Below are 15,423 nucleotides of genomic sequence, written 5' to 3'. Positions count from 1 at the left end.
TGCAGTTGCCTGGTGTAAGGGGTTCTTCAAGGTTGATGAGAAGGTCGCGTTACACTAAGCTAGCTCACAATGCCGTACAATCAGTAGAACACCCCATAATATAGCCTTCGTCAGAGGCGACTAATATTGTGTACGAATGGTATATAATACCGACAAGATGAGAGTAAGACACATGTGCAACATCTGGGTATCTTTATTGTAGACGTTTCGCCATCCAGTGGCTTTATCAATACAAATTCCAGGACATAACTTGAAGACAGTAGAACTATGTACAGAAGATGAGGTAATCAGTCCCTCAACTAATATTAACATGGTAGGTAAGACACAGGCAACTGTTAGTCAACTTTATTCCGAAACGTTTCGCTTACACAGTAGGCTTCTTCAGTCGAATACAGAAAGTAGGCAGGAACAATAGAGATGTGAAGACGATGTAATCAGTCCATCACCCTTGAAGTCGTAGAATTTGAGGTTGTCAGTCCCTCAGCCTGGAGAAGTTCAGTTCCATAGTCAGGAACTATCTGTCGGTATTGTATACCATTTTGATGTTCATAATATTAACATACAAACAGTGGAGAGTGAAGATGTAATAAGTCCATCAACAAGTAGTTTTGCGGTGGTCCGTCACCCAGGGCTTGAGGGACTGACCACCTCCCACACTAGCTGACTGACCGATCATGTCAGTACACCTTCCTGTTGTGGTGGTGAAACATTTCAGCAATAAAGATACCCAAGTGTTGCAAATGTATCTTATTCTTCAATAAAGAGAATCTTATATTTAACTTGAGTAAATGGTGTGTGATGGAAGTGTGTGCAAATTTAAAAAGTTGCCAGTGTTGCAGGTAAGACAAACGTGGCAACATAAGTGCCTTCTTCAGTCCTAATACAGAGACAGTTCAGTAACAAGTATTTAAATGCCATGAGTCAGATGGCTAATTGTGAGATACTAGTGGTAGCAGAGGTAGTAGTAGTAGTAGTAGGCGTAGTAGTACAGCTGAGGCGAGATATGTTGGGGAAATGGGATGGTGATACCGACAAGATGTGGAAAAAGACACGTACAGTTCAGGGCATTTATTAGAGGAAACGTTTCGCCACGAGTGGCTTCTTCAGTCCTAATATGTTGAGATATGTTGGGTTTGAGAAAGACCTGTCAACATCTTGGGGTCATCGAGATATGTTGGGTTTGAGAAAGACCTGTCAACATCTTGGGGTCATCTCAGAAGGTTGGACGAATGTAAATATGAATAGGGGAGTGTTGAAGGTACAGTGTTGTCATGCAGTGGTTGTGTAGCTGTCGTTTGGCCAAGGTACAGGCGTTCTGTAGCTGCCTGAGTTCTGTCGTTGGTTGTTAAATTGTTGCTTGTTTAATTTATGTTAAGCACTAAACCCATGTGGATCATTTAGCGCAAGACCTGGTGGAGGCTTGATCCTCCGTCTGCTGAGCGCCAGACAGACGCACTTCCGATTTATACTGGCCAGGCACCTGCGTCTGTGCAAATCGTTTTCAGGAATTGTGAATTTAGCTTAATTCCCTCTACTCTTCTATGATATACACAGGCGTTATTTTGATCTATCCGTCTGTTTGCGTTTTTTTTTATCTTCCCGATTGCAGGCGTTTTGGTGTTTTGATATCTGAGATGAAGTGTTCTTGGTGGAACGTTTCGCCCATGTACTTATTTTTCGCAGCATCTGATGGAGATCGAGGCCTTGGTGGCTATTTCATGTGTCCGTCTATCATTAGCAATGATACTCTGGAAGCTACGTTGCTCGCTGCTACAACCATGTGTTTGTCGGCCGATTCTGTTGTGTTCTGGTGTGGTGGTACCAACAAGATATAGAAAAAGACTCTAAGGTACAGTTCAGGACATATATTAGAGGGAGCCTTTCGCCACTAGTGTCTTCAGTTGAGGATGACCGTGGCTCTCTCTCTGCAGTCGTTGATTGTTATGTATCAGCACGACAGGGTTACCAGGTCCCAGTGTAACAAGTTCATATGTGAATATGCTATAATTTTATGATACAATAATTATTAGCGAGGTAGAAGAGAGGGACCTTTATTTTTTGGACGATACCTAAGTGTAGTATGGTAGAGAATGAGACGGATATTATTGCTAGAGCAGAGCGTCTGTCATGTATTGAGCTATTTATGAAGGGGCTAATATTGGCAATTACGTCAGTAGTTATACAGAAGAAGCAGAGAGCAGACATAACAGTTCAGACCAAGGTTATCTGGATAGGGAAATTTACCGGCCCGCGGCCAGTCCTCGTTGCTCACTACCTGGTCAATCTGATTGTGGTTGCCAGCAGCTCCCACGTGTTATATAGCTACCACAACCTATTAACCTTTCCTTCCCCTCCCCTGTGTTATGTATTGATGGTGGAGCCAGAGTGAGGCCATTGTAGACCAAGTGAATTACGTAATCTGTTTCTCCTAAATTTATGTCTGCATTTTGCTGTCCCTGTATAATAGTTACACAGTGGGAAAATAGCCAGCTCTGTTTTCTTGTTATATTCCATTCCAAAAACAGGGTTGCTTATACAGGTAGAGGTAGGTTCGCCAGGTCATCCTGGCCCGGGTCTTCTCCATGTGGTGGCCCGACAGTGGCTCATCATAGGGAAAGCGGTTGCTTATACGATGTAATGTCTTTCAGTCTAAGCTGGGAGACTTCAGTAAGGAGATGAGGATATTGTCAAGCATTCGCCATTGGGTTCAGCGGTTTTGGGAGCTTCAGAGCTTATGTTGTTTTAGCAGGGCTGGAGGTAGTATTACTTGGGCATTGACGTCTCCCAGGAAAGGAAAGCTGGTGAGTAAGAGTGAGAGAGCCAGTGCTGTTACAGTGGTTGAAGATGCAGTACCAGAACACAACAAATTATAAGCAGCGAATCCCTGGTCCCTTCATAGCTCTAGTGCCCGTGTTGAAGCCTCTTGTCAGTGAGATCTTCCAGTGTAGCTTGTTGAAGCCTCTTGTCAGTGTGATCTTCCAGTGTAGCTTGTTGAAGCCTCTTGTCAGTGAGATCTTCCAGTGTAGCGTGTCTCATGGTGGCACTTACGTGATCTTCCGGTGACAGTCTTTGGTTAGCATCTCTCTCTCTCTCTCTCTCTCTCTCTCTCTCTCTCTCTCTCTCTCTCTCTCTCTCTCTCTCTCTCTCTCTCTCTCTCTCTCTCTCTCTCCAGCCAGACGATATATAATATTTACCTACGTACATTTTGATCCTCCATCTGTCAATTTTGTTTTTAGGTAATCAGTCCCTTAGCCTTGGAGTTGGTGCGAAGAACACCGTAGTCGTGGAGGTTCTGCACAGCTCCTGGGCTACTAGTAGTAATAGACACAGCTCCTGGGCTACTGGTAGTACCAGGCACAGCTCCTGGGCTACTAGTAGTGCCAAAGCTTCTGGGCTACTAGTAGTACCAGACACAACAGCTGGGCTACTAGTGATACCAGATACAGCTCCTGGGCTACTAGTAGTACTAGACACAGCTCCTGGGCTACTAGTAGTACCAGGCACAGCTCCTGGGCTACTAGTACTAGACAGCTCCTGGGCTACTAGTACTAGACAGCTCCTGGGCTACTAGTACTAGACAGCTCCTGGGCTACTAGTAGTACCAGGCACAGCTCCTGGGCTACTAGTATCAGACAGCTCCTGGGCTACTAGGGATACCAGACAGTTCCTAGGCTTCTAGTACTACTGGACACAGCTCCTGGACTACTAGTAGTACCAGGCACAGCTCCTGGGCTACTAGTAGTACCAGGCACAGCTCCTGGGCTACAAGTAGTGCCAGACACAGCTCCTGGGCTACTAGTGATACCAGACACAGCTCCTGGGCTACTAGTAGTACCAGACACAGCTCCTGGGCTACTAGTAGTACCAGACACAGCTCCTGGGCTACTAGTAGTACCAGACACAGCTCCTGGGCTACTAGTAGTACCAGACACAGCTCCTGGGCTACTAGTAGTACCAGACACAGCTCCTGGGCTACTAGTACCAGACACAGCTCCTGGGCTACTAGTACCAGACACAGCTCCTGGGCTACTAGTAGTACCAGGCACAGCTCCTGGGCTACAAGTAGTGCTAGACACAGCTCCTGGGCTACTAGTGATACCAGACACAGCTCCTGGGCTACTAGTGATACCAGACACAGCTTCTTGGCTACTAGTAGTGCCAGACATATAGCTCTTGGGATACTAATGATACCAGACACAGCTCCTGGTCTACAAGTTGTACCAGACACAGCTCCTAGGCTACTAGTAGTACCAGGCACAGCTCCTGGGCTACTAGTAGTACCAGGCACAGCTCCTGGGCTACTAGTAGTACCAGACACAGCTCCTGGGCTACTAGTAGTACCAGACACAGCTCCTGGGCTACTAGTAGTACCAGACACAGCTCCTGGGCTACTAGTAGTACCAGACACAGCTCCTGGGCTACTAGTACCAGACACAGCTCCTGGGCTACTAGTAGTACCAGACACAGCTCCTGGGCTAATGTTACATCAGGGTTGATGCACAAATAACCCGCACACAAAAGAGAGAAGCTTACGACGACGTTTCGGTCCGACTTGGACCATTGACAAAGTCACACTAACAGAGGTGGAGCAGGACGGCTATATATAGGCAGGAAGAGGTGGAGGTAGTAGTAGTAGTAGTAGTAGTAGTAGTACAAGAATTGTATATAATACCGACAGGTCCCCTTCCTTTGTATTTGACTGGCTCGTCTTCCTTATTTCCCACTTCTACCACTACCACTACTACTACCTCTTCTTCTACTACAACTACTGATGAAATTAAGACACATGTGCAGCGTCTGGTTGTCTTTATTGTGGACGTTTCGCCATCCAGTGGCTGGCTGGATGGCGAAACGTCTACGGTGGGGATGCCCGGGTGTTGTGCATGTGTCATTTCATCCTGTCGGTATTATATACAATTCTTGTACTACTACTACTACTACTACTACTACTACCTCCACCTCTTCCTGCCTATATATAGCCGTCCTGCTCCACCTCTGTTAGTGTGACTTTGTCAATGGTCCAAGTCGGGCCGAAACGTCGTCGTAAGCTTCTCTTTTATGTGCGGGTTATTTGTGTATCGTTCCAGTCACGGTATTGTGACTTTTTGTTATTTAATCAGGGTTGATGTCCTGGGTGTGTGACGTCAGACCTTCGATACTGCATTTTTCCCGGCAGCTTGTGACGTCACTGGGACTTCCCACACTTGGCGTTCTTGTAGGATATGTAAGTTTACCCCCTCCATCCTCCCCTCCCTCCCCTACCTCTCTCCCTCCCCTACCTCTCTCCCTCCCCTCCCCTCCCTCCACACACCCTCCCCATTCCTCCCTCCACACCCCCTCCCATTCCTCCACACCTCCCCTCCACCTCCATCCACACCTCCCTCTACCCCTCCCTCCCCTCCCACCCTCCCTCCCTCCCCAGTAATTAAGCTCAGTGTCGTGTTATCCGTTGTTAACACTGAGGTTAAAAATCCCGGTGAAGGTTCATTGGCACAGTTGTCACTGTACACCGTTGTTCTTCCTGGCACAGTAGTCTGTTCACCGTTGTTCTTCCTGGCACAGTTGTCACTGTACATCGTTGTTCTTCCTGGCACAGTTGTCTGTTCACCGTTGTTCTTCCTGGCACAGTTGTCACTGTACATCGTTGTTCTTCCTGGCACAGTTGTCTGTTCACCGTTGTTCTTCCACCTGGCACAGTTGTCACTGTACATCGTTGTTCTTCCACCTGGCACAGTTGTCACTGTACACCGTTGTTCTTCCACCTGGCACAGTTGTCACTGTACATCGTTGTTCTTCCACCTGACACAGTTGTCACTGTACATCGTTGTTCTTCCACCTGGCACAGTTGTCACTGTACATCATTGTTCTTCCACCTGACACAGTTGTCACTGTACATCGTTGTTCTTCCACCTGACACAGTTGTCACTGTACACCGTTGTTCTTCCACCTGGCACAGTTGTCACTGTACATCATTGTTCTTCCACCTGACACAGTTGTCACTGTACATCGTTGTTCTTCCACCTGACACAGTTGTCACTGTACACCGTTGTTCTTCCACCTGGCACAGTTGTCACTGTACATCGTTGTTCTTCCACCTGACACAGTTGTCACTGTACATCGTTGTTCTTCCACCTGACACAGTCACTGTACATCGTTGTTCTTCCACCTGACACAGTTGTCACTGTACATCGTTGTTCTTCCACCTGACACAGTTGTCACTGTACATCGTTGTTCTTCCACCTGACACAGTTGTCACTGTACACCGTTGTTCTTCCACCTGGCACAGTTGTCACTGTACATCATTGTTCTTCCACCTGACACAGTTGTCACTGTACATCGTTGTTCTTCCACCTGACACAGTTGTCACTGTACACCGTTGTTCTTCCACCTGACACAGTTGTCACTGTACACCGTTGTTCTTCCACCTGACACAGTTGTCACTGTACATCGTTGTTCTTCCACCTGACACAGTTGTCACTGTACACCGTTGTTCTTCCACCTGGCACAGTTGTCACTGTACACCGTTGTTCTTCCACCTGGCACAGTTGTCACTGTACACCGTTGTTCTTCCACCTGACACAGTTGTCACTGTACACCGTTGTTCTTCCACCTGGCACAGTTGTCACTGTACACCGTTGTTCTTCCACCTGACACAGTTGTCACTGTACACCGTTGTTCTTCCACCTGGCACAGTTGTCACTGTACATCGTTGTTCTTCCACCTGACACAGTTGTCACTGTACACCGTTGTTCTTCCACCTGGCACAGTTGTCACTGTACATCGTTGTTCTTCCACCTGACACAGTTGTCACTGTACACCGTTGTTCTTCCACCTGACACAGTTGTCACTGTACACCGTTGTTCTTCCACCTGACACAGTTGTCACTGTACATCGTTGTTCTTCCACCTGACACAGTTGTCACTGTACACCGTTGTTCTTCCACCTGGCACAGTTGTCACTGTACACCGTTGTTCTTCCACCTGACACAGTTGTCACTGTACATCGTTGTTCTTCCACCTGACACAGTTGTCACTGTACATCGTTGTTCTTCCACCTGACACAGTTGTCACTGTACATCGTTGTTCTTCCACCTGGCACAGTTGTCACTGTTCACCGTTGTTCTTCCACCTGCTAGTAGCAGTGTTCATCCAGGCTGTTGGTGACAACAGTGTGTCAGGTCTCTCACTTTGTTACTGATTATTGTTATATGTGATGATGTTACCTTGATGCCGTTACCTTGATGTTGCTGATATGTTGATGTTGCTTATGTTACCTTGATGTTACGGCATTGTAAATTATAGTGATGTAACTAATTTTGATGTTACTGATGTTACCTTGACGTTCCTGATGTTACCTTGACGTTCCTGATGTTACCTTGATGTTCCTGATGTTACCTTGACGTTCCTGATGTTATCTTGATGCTGATGATGTTAGGTCGATGTTGCTGATGTTACGTAGTTGCTCCTGATGTTACGTCGATGTTAGTGATGTTACGTCGATGTTCATGATATTACGTCAATGTTCTTGGTATTCGATGTTTATGGTGTTATGCCGATGTTTATGATGTTACGTCGATGTTTATGATGTTAGGTCGATGTTCATTATATTGTTAGAGAGACCAGGTTAGGTTCGTCAGGAAACAGGACAAGTGTTTCCTGACGAATGATGATGACCCGCCGTTGGAACTTTTGCTCATCTGACCGAGACCTTCCGCTGGCTTACCGGTCCACCCCTTTAAAAATTATGATGATAGTTATAAGCAGCCAACATGGAGTTAGTACTGACGTAAGCTTGGTGACATCTGACGTAAGCTTGGTGACATCTGACGTAAGCTTGGTGACATCTGACGTAAGCTTGGTGACATAAAGGCTACTTACCTTAAGTTAGCCGACTTGACGGCCAGTAGTAAGTTGAATTCGCCACTATAGTATAATACAATAGCACATTAAGTTTGAAGCCGGTCGCAAGTTGCATTATCAAGTTAACGGCGTTGATGGCCTGGTGGTTAACGCTCTCGCTTCACACGGCGAGGGTCCGGGTTCGATTCCCAGCCAGAGTAGAAACATTGGACGTGTTTCTTTCCACCTGTTGTCTATGTTCCCCATCAGTAAAATGGGTACCTGGGTGTTAGTCGACTGGTGTGGGTCGCATCCTGGGACACTGACCTAAGGAGGCCTGGTCACAGACAGGGCCGCGGGGGCGTTGACCCCCGGAACTCTCTCCAGATAAACTCCAGAAACTCCAGATAAGACAGTCACAAGAAACAACAATGATTAGGAGTTTGAAGCCGATCAAAAAAATAATTCTCTTGGTTATTACATGGAGGACAATTTATTTAATAAAATTGACAATTTAAAACAGTTCAGAGTGAAAGTCAAACTTTCTGCTAATAAAGCCCATCAATAATTAAAGTTTGAAGCCTATCAGAAAAGGCGTTCTCTAGTAATTGATTAAAATCCAGAGATTTTAAGTTCAGTTACAATTTTATTTAAGTTTTCAAATTTGTACTTAAAGAATCTGAACTTATATAGTATCTTCCTTCTTATGGTGTGCGTCAGTTTTAAGAGTTTCAAGCCGAGAAGACGACGCATTCCTTAGTTATTGAATAAAAACCATCGTTGCTATTTATTTGATAAAATTGACAAACTGGTACTTGTGGCGTCCAGAAAACATCAGGAAACTGGCTTTCTGCCCGACACTATACTTGAAGATTTGAAGCCGAGCAGGAGAGGCATTCTCCAGTTATCACAGTGATTTACTGTACTGACAAATTTGTAAAGATACACAGTAAACTTGATGGCTACTGTATTGTCTGTGTGGCAGGGCTACTGTATTGTCTGTGTGGCAGGGCTACTGTATTGTCTGTGAGGCAGGGCTACTGTATTGTCTGTGTGGCAGGGCTACTGTATTGTCTGTGTGGCAGGGCTACTGTATTGTCTGTGAGGCAGGGCTACTGTATTGTCTGTGAGGCAGGGCTACTGTATTGTCTGTGTGGCAGGGCTACTGTATTGTCTGTGTGGCAGGGCTACTGTATTGTCTGTGTGGCAGGGCTACTGTATTGTCTGTGTGGCAGGGCTACTGTATTGTCTGTGAGGCAGGGCTACTGTATTGTCTGTGTGGCAGGGCTACTGTATTGTCTGTGTGGCAGGGCTACTGTATTGTCTGTGTGGCAGGGCTACTGTATTGTCTGTGTGGCAGGGTACTGTATTGTCTGTGAGGCAGGGCTACTGTATTGTCTGTGTGGCAGGGCTACTGTATTGTCTGTGTGGCAGGGCTACTGTATTGTCTGTGAGGCAGGGCTACTGTATTGTCTGTGTGGCAGGGCTACTGTATTGTCTGTGTGGCAGGGCTACTGTATTGTCTGTGTGGCAGGGCTACTGTATTGTCTGTGTGGCAGGGCTACTGTATTGTCTGTGTGGCAGGGCTACTGTATTGTCTGTGAGGCAGGGCTACTGTATTGTCTGTGTGGCAGGGCTACTGTATTGTCTGTGTGGCAGGGCTACTGTATTGTCTGTGAGGCAGGGCTACTGTATTGTCTGTGTGGCAGGGCTACTGTATTGTCTGTGTGGCAGGGCTACTGTATTGTCTGTGAGGCAGGGCTACTGTATTGTCTGTGTGGCAGGGCTACTGTATTGTCTGTGAGGCACGGCTACTGTATTGTCTGTGTGGCAGGGCTACTGTATTGTCTGTGTGGCAGGGCTACTGTATTGTCTGTGAGGCAGGGCTACTGTATTGTCTGTGTGGCAGGGCTACTGTATTGTCTGTGTGGCAGGGCTACTGTATTGTCTGTGTGGCAGGGCTACTGTATTGTCTGTGTGGCAGGGCTACTGTATTGTGTGTGGCAGGGCTACTGTATTGTCTGTGTGGCAGGGCTACTGTATTGTCTGTGAGGCAGGGCTACTGTATTGTCTGTGTGGCAGGGCTACTGTATTGTCTGTGTGGCAGGGCTACTGTATTGTCTGTGTGGCAGGGCTACTGTATTGTCTGTGTGGCAGGGTTACTGTATTGTCTGTGTGGCAGGGCTACTGTATTGTCTGTGTGGCAGGGCTACTGTATTGTCTGTGTGGCAGGGCTACTGTATTGTCTGTGAGGCAGGGCTACTGTATTGTCTGTGTGGCAGGGGTACTGTATTGTCTGTGTGGCAGGGCTACTGTATTGTATGTGAGGCAGGGCTACTGTATTGTCTGTGTGGCAGGGCTACTGTATTGTCTGTGTGGCAGGGCTACTGTATTGTCTGTGTGGCAGGGCTACTGTATTGTCTGTGTGGCAGGGTTACTGTATTGTCTGTGTGGCAGGGCTACTGTATTGTCTGTGTGGCAGGGCTACTGTATTGTCTGTGTGGCAGGGCTACTGTATTGTCTGTGAGGCAGGGCTACTGTATTGTCTGTGTGGCAGGGCTACTGTATTGTCTGTGTGGCAGGGCTACTGTATTGTCTGTGTGGCAGGGCTACTGTATTGTCTGTGTGGCAGGGCTACTGTATTGTCTGTGTGGCAGGGCTACTGTATTGTCTGTGTGGCAGGGCTACTGTATTGTCTGTGAGGCAGGGCTACTGTATTGTCTGTGTGGCAGGGCTACTGTATTGTCTGTGTGGCAAGGCTACTGTATTGTCTGTGTGGCAGGGCTACTGTATTGTCTGTGTGGCAGGGCTACTGTATTGTCTGTGTGGCAGGGCTACTGTATTGTCTGTGAGGCAGGGCTACTCTATTGTCTGTGAGGCAGGGCTACTCTCCTGTCTGTGAGGCAGGGCTACTGTATTGTCTGTGAGGCAGGGCTACTCTATTGTCTGTGTGGCAGGGCTACTCTATTGTCTGTGTGGCAGGGCTACTCTATTGTCTGTGTGGCAGGGCTACTCTATTGTCTGTGTGGCAGGGCTACTTTATTGTCTGTGTGGCAGGGCTACTGTATTGTCTGTGAGGCAGGGCTACTCTATTGTCTGTGAGGCAGGGCTACTCTATTGTCTGTGTGGCAGGGCTACTCTATTGTCTGTGTGGCAGGGCTACTCTATTGTCTGTGAGGCAGGGCTACTCTATTGTCTGTGAGGCAGGGCTACTCTATTGTCTGTGAGGCAGGGCTACTCTATTGTCTGTGAGGCAGGGCTACTCTATTGTCTGTGAGGCAGGGCTACTCTATTGTCTGTGAGGCAGGGCTACTCTCCTGTCTGTGAGGCAGGGCTACTCTCCTGATAGGAGAGCGTAAAGCTTATGACGACGTTTTGGTCCGACTTGTGACTGGTCCAAGTCGGACCGAAACGTCGTCATAAGCTTCACTCTCCTATGTGCGGGTTATTTGTGTATTGTGCAAGAAAGGTATAAAATACCGACAATATGAAAGTTAAGACACATGTGCAACATCTGGATATCTTTATTGTAGACGTTTCGCCATCCAGTGGCTTTATCAATACAGATTCTAGGACATAATAGGAAGACAGTAGAACTATATACAAAAGATGAGGTAATCAGTCCCTCGGCCTTGGAGTTAGTGTTCACAGCATCGTGGTGGAGGAGAATCTGGAGCAAAGGCAAGAAGACTGGCGGTTATATAGGCGTCAGTGGATAAGGACGGGCAGCAGACGAGGGCATAGTGACTATGCCCTCGTCTGCCACTGGGGAATCCCGCCTACAAGTGACTGCCCTCGTCTGCTGCCCGTCCCTATCCACTGACGCCTATATAACCGCCAGTCTTCTTACCTTTGCTCCAGATTCTCCACCACCACGATGCTGTGAACACTAACTCCAAGGCTGAGGGACTGATTACCTCATCTTTTGTATATAGTTCTACTGTCTTCCTATTATGTCCTAGAATCTGTATTGATAAAGCCACTGGATGGCGAAACGTCTACAATAAAGATATCCAGATGTTGCACATGTGTCTTAACTTTCATATTTGTGTATTGTTCAGTAGACAATCAGGAGAGATACGCTCGATTGTATTTCACGTAACTGAACGTTAATCAATATTTCACAGTATTATTTACAAGGTTGTTATATGTGCACCTCTACACCGCACCTTCCCTCCGCCGCCGCACCTTCCCTCCGCCGCCGCACCTTCCCTCCACCGCCGCACCTTCCCTCCACCGCCGCACCTTCCCTCCGTCGCCGCTAAAGTAAGACAAAACATTTGAAGCTCGGCCACTGATGGTTTGGAAGGTTATCCCAGCCATTCCAGGATGCTGGGAATGTGTGCAGGAACTTTGCTCATGGGACACCAGCGCCTGGTCAAGGACCGGGCCGAGCGGGCGGTGTCCCCCGGAGCACCCTACAGGCGGGTAGGCATGCCACTTGTTGCTATAATTTTGTCTTTACATGAGTCAGGGTGGAAATAAAGACAAGGTTAGAGGAAGACAAACAAAATCTGACACCCGTTAGAGGTCGCTCTTGTGGGACACCTTGTGAAGACTCTGGAGTGACTGACGTCCCTGAGAGACCTCTGGGTGTGGCTGCTGCTTCTGGCTTCTCGTCTTGTTGTATAATGGCAATGTTCCTGTGTGTTGATGGTGTGTGTTGCCGGGTGGGTGACCTTCGGAATACTGACCTTGTGCATCACATTGAGGCTGCTTCCATCCTATCACCTCTCCCCTCACTCCTCCTCTGTGTCTTCCCCTCATGTCTTCTCTCACTACTCCCCTCACTCCTCCTCTGTGTCTTCCCCTCATGTCTTCTCTCACTACTCCCCTCACTCCTCCTCTGTGTCTTCCCCTCATTTCTTCTCTCATTCCTCCCCTCATATCTCCCCTCACTCCCCCGCATTGCTGTAACAGCTTCTTGGACAAAGACGTAGTGGGTACAAACTCTACACATAGCTTCAACAATAGGTACGAGAGATTGCAAAATGGTGGCTAATAGTTGAAGACGCGGGGCCAGGAGCTGTGGCTCAACCACCACTGATATGAGGTATTCAGGCTTAATAGTAACTTGTTCCTCCTTACCTATTCTTCTTAAAAGACGGACCTATGAGGCGGAGGGTAGGTAAGAGAGGAGGATAAATAGGTAGGAGAGGAGGATAAGTAGGTAGGGAAGTTGAGTAAGTAGGTGAGAGAGGCTAGGTCAGGTAGGCAGTACCTACCGTTACCCAATGAAAGTTGCCCCTTCTTAACGTACTCATACACTATCCTTCTATATCTTAACCTACTCATATACTATCCTATATTGTTTACCCTAACCTAACTTCTGCCTTCAAGACGGGAGTAGATCTTGTGATGTCAGTCAGCAGTCTAAGAACAATAACACAAAACGAACTTTATTGACTTAAGACTTAGCGAGATTGACACAAGTCAGTCCATCTATCATCACTCTATCATGCTGGAGGAGCCACATGTCTATGGTGCATCCAACAAAATAAGCAGACTCTTGATGTCACTACTGCCCGGCTCCGGCTGGGTTACAAGTATCTTTGGCAGGTTAAATCACCACCACCAGATGTAGACCAAACGAAATGTAAACTTTGCCAGATGGACTATTGTCACAACTTGCGTCATTATGTACTGGAGTGTGATCAAATTAATGAATTTAGAAACAACTCACTCAGAAATGTTCAAGAAATGGCAAAGTATTTTATCCACAGTGGTATATTACAGACCATTCTGGAGAAATACCCTGACTTTGCTAGCTCTAAACAACTCATTACCACTTAAACTTTTTTTTTTTACAATCATACCTTGCTAAATTATAATGTAATATTTTCGTGACCTAGTTTATGACTGCATAAATAACTTATTACGATTGTAACCAGATATAAACATGTAAATACTGCATTACCACTGTTACTTTGTTACCTTGTGCCCCAGTCCCTGGATCCATTTTGTACCTCTGTAATCTTTTGACTACTGCCCACGCCATGGGTATAAGGGGAGGAGCGTGGGTAGCAGAGGGTAGGGAAGCATGGCGGGGAGGTGTGGGGAGGGTATGAGTGGGGAGAAAGTCACTAGGGTACCATGAATATGTGTCAGTGGGTCTTGGGAAGTACTCTTGCTTCAACTACCATAACAGTGATCACTTCCATGGTAGTGTGGTCAAGTATGTGGGCGAGATGTGGGGGCGGGAAGGGGGAAGGTGTGGGCGAAGTGTGGGTAGAGACGATTTAGCGGAAGAAATTTTGTGTTCAACGAGATTGTGAACTCTGGCAGTGTGGTGCTGCCATAGTCTTTGGTAGTTACACTGTGGGTACATTCAGTGTGGTGCTACCGTGATCTGTGGTAGTTACACTGTGGGTACACTCAGTATGTTGCTACCATGATCTGTGGTAGATACACTGTGGGTACACTCAGTATGTTGTTACCATGGTCTGTGGTAGTTACACTGTGGGTACACTCAGTATGTTGTTACCATGGTCTGTGGTAGTTACACTGTGGGTACACTCAGTATGTTGCTACCATGATCTGTGGTAGTTACACTGTGGGTACACTCAGTATGTTGCTACCATGGTCTGTGGTAGTTACACTGTGGGTACACTCAGTATGTTGTTACCATGGTCTGTGGTAGTTACACTGTGGGTACACAGTATATTGCTACCATGATCTGTGGTAGTTACACTGTGGGTACACTCAGTATGTTGTTACCATGATCTGTGGTAGTTACACTGTGGGTACACTCATTATGTTGCTACCATGATCTGTGGTAGTTACACTGTGGGTACACTCAGTATGTTGTTACCATGGTCTGTGGTAGTTACACTGTTGGTACACTCAGTATGTTGTTACCATGGTCTGTGGTAGTTACACTGTGGGTACAGTCAGTATGTTGTTACCATGGTCTGTGGTAGTTACACTGTGGGTACACTCATTATGTTGCTACCATGATCTGTGGTAGTTACACTGTGGGTACACTCAGTATGTTGTTACCATGATCTGTGGTAGTTACACTGTGGGTACACTCATTATGTTGCTACCATGATCTGTGGTAGTTACACTGTGGGTACACTCAGTATGTTGTTACCATGGTCTGTGGTAGTTACACTGTGGGTACACTCAGTATGTTGTTACCATGGTCTGTGGTAGTTACACTGTGGGTACACTCAGTATGTTGTTACCATGGTCTGTGGTAGTTACACTGTGGGTACACTCAGTATGTTGTTACCATGGTCTGTGGTAGTTACACTGTGGGTACACTCAGTATGTTGTTACCATGGTCTGTGGTAGTTACACTGTGGGTACACTCAGTATGTTGTTACCATGGTCTGTGGTAGTTACACTGTGGGTACACTCAGTATGTTGTTACCATGGTCTGTGGTAGTTACACTGTGGGTACACCAGTGTGCTGTTGTAGTTACATTGTGAATTGTTGCAGCCAGGGTTTTTTAATTGCAGGTTGGGTATTTTAATTGTTGCAACCAGGGTATTGTTATTGTTGCAGCCAGGATACTGTAATTATTGCAGGCAGAGTATTGTCAGTGTTGCAGCCAGGATACTGTAATTATTGCAGGCAGAG

General features: G+C 46.8%; 1 protein-coding gene across 6 annotated transcripts in view; it reads left to right on the top strand.

The window, feature by feature from the left end:
• Positions 1 to 15,423, top strand: part of LOC128693519 (patched domain-containing protein 3-like) — a 518,850-nt gene that overhangs the window by 171,881 nt on the left and 331,546 nt on the right. The gene's annotated exons all lie outside the window — the stretch shown is intronic.

This window comes from Cherax quadricarinatus, chromosome 57, assembly GCF_038502225.1.
Source record: "Cherax quadricarinatus isolate ZL_2023a chromosome 57, ASM3850222v1, whole genome shotgun sequence".
NCBI lineage: Eukaryota > Metazoa > Arthropoda > Malacostraca > Decapoda > Parastacidae > Cherax > Cherax quadricarinatus.
This window is presented reverse-complemented; position numbering and strand designations above follow the sequence as displayed.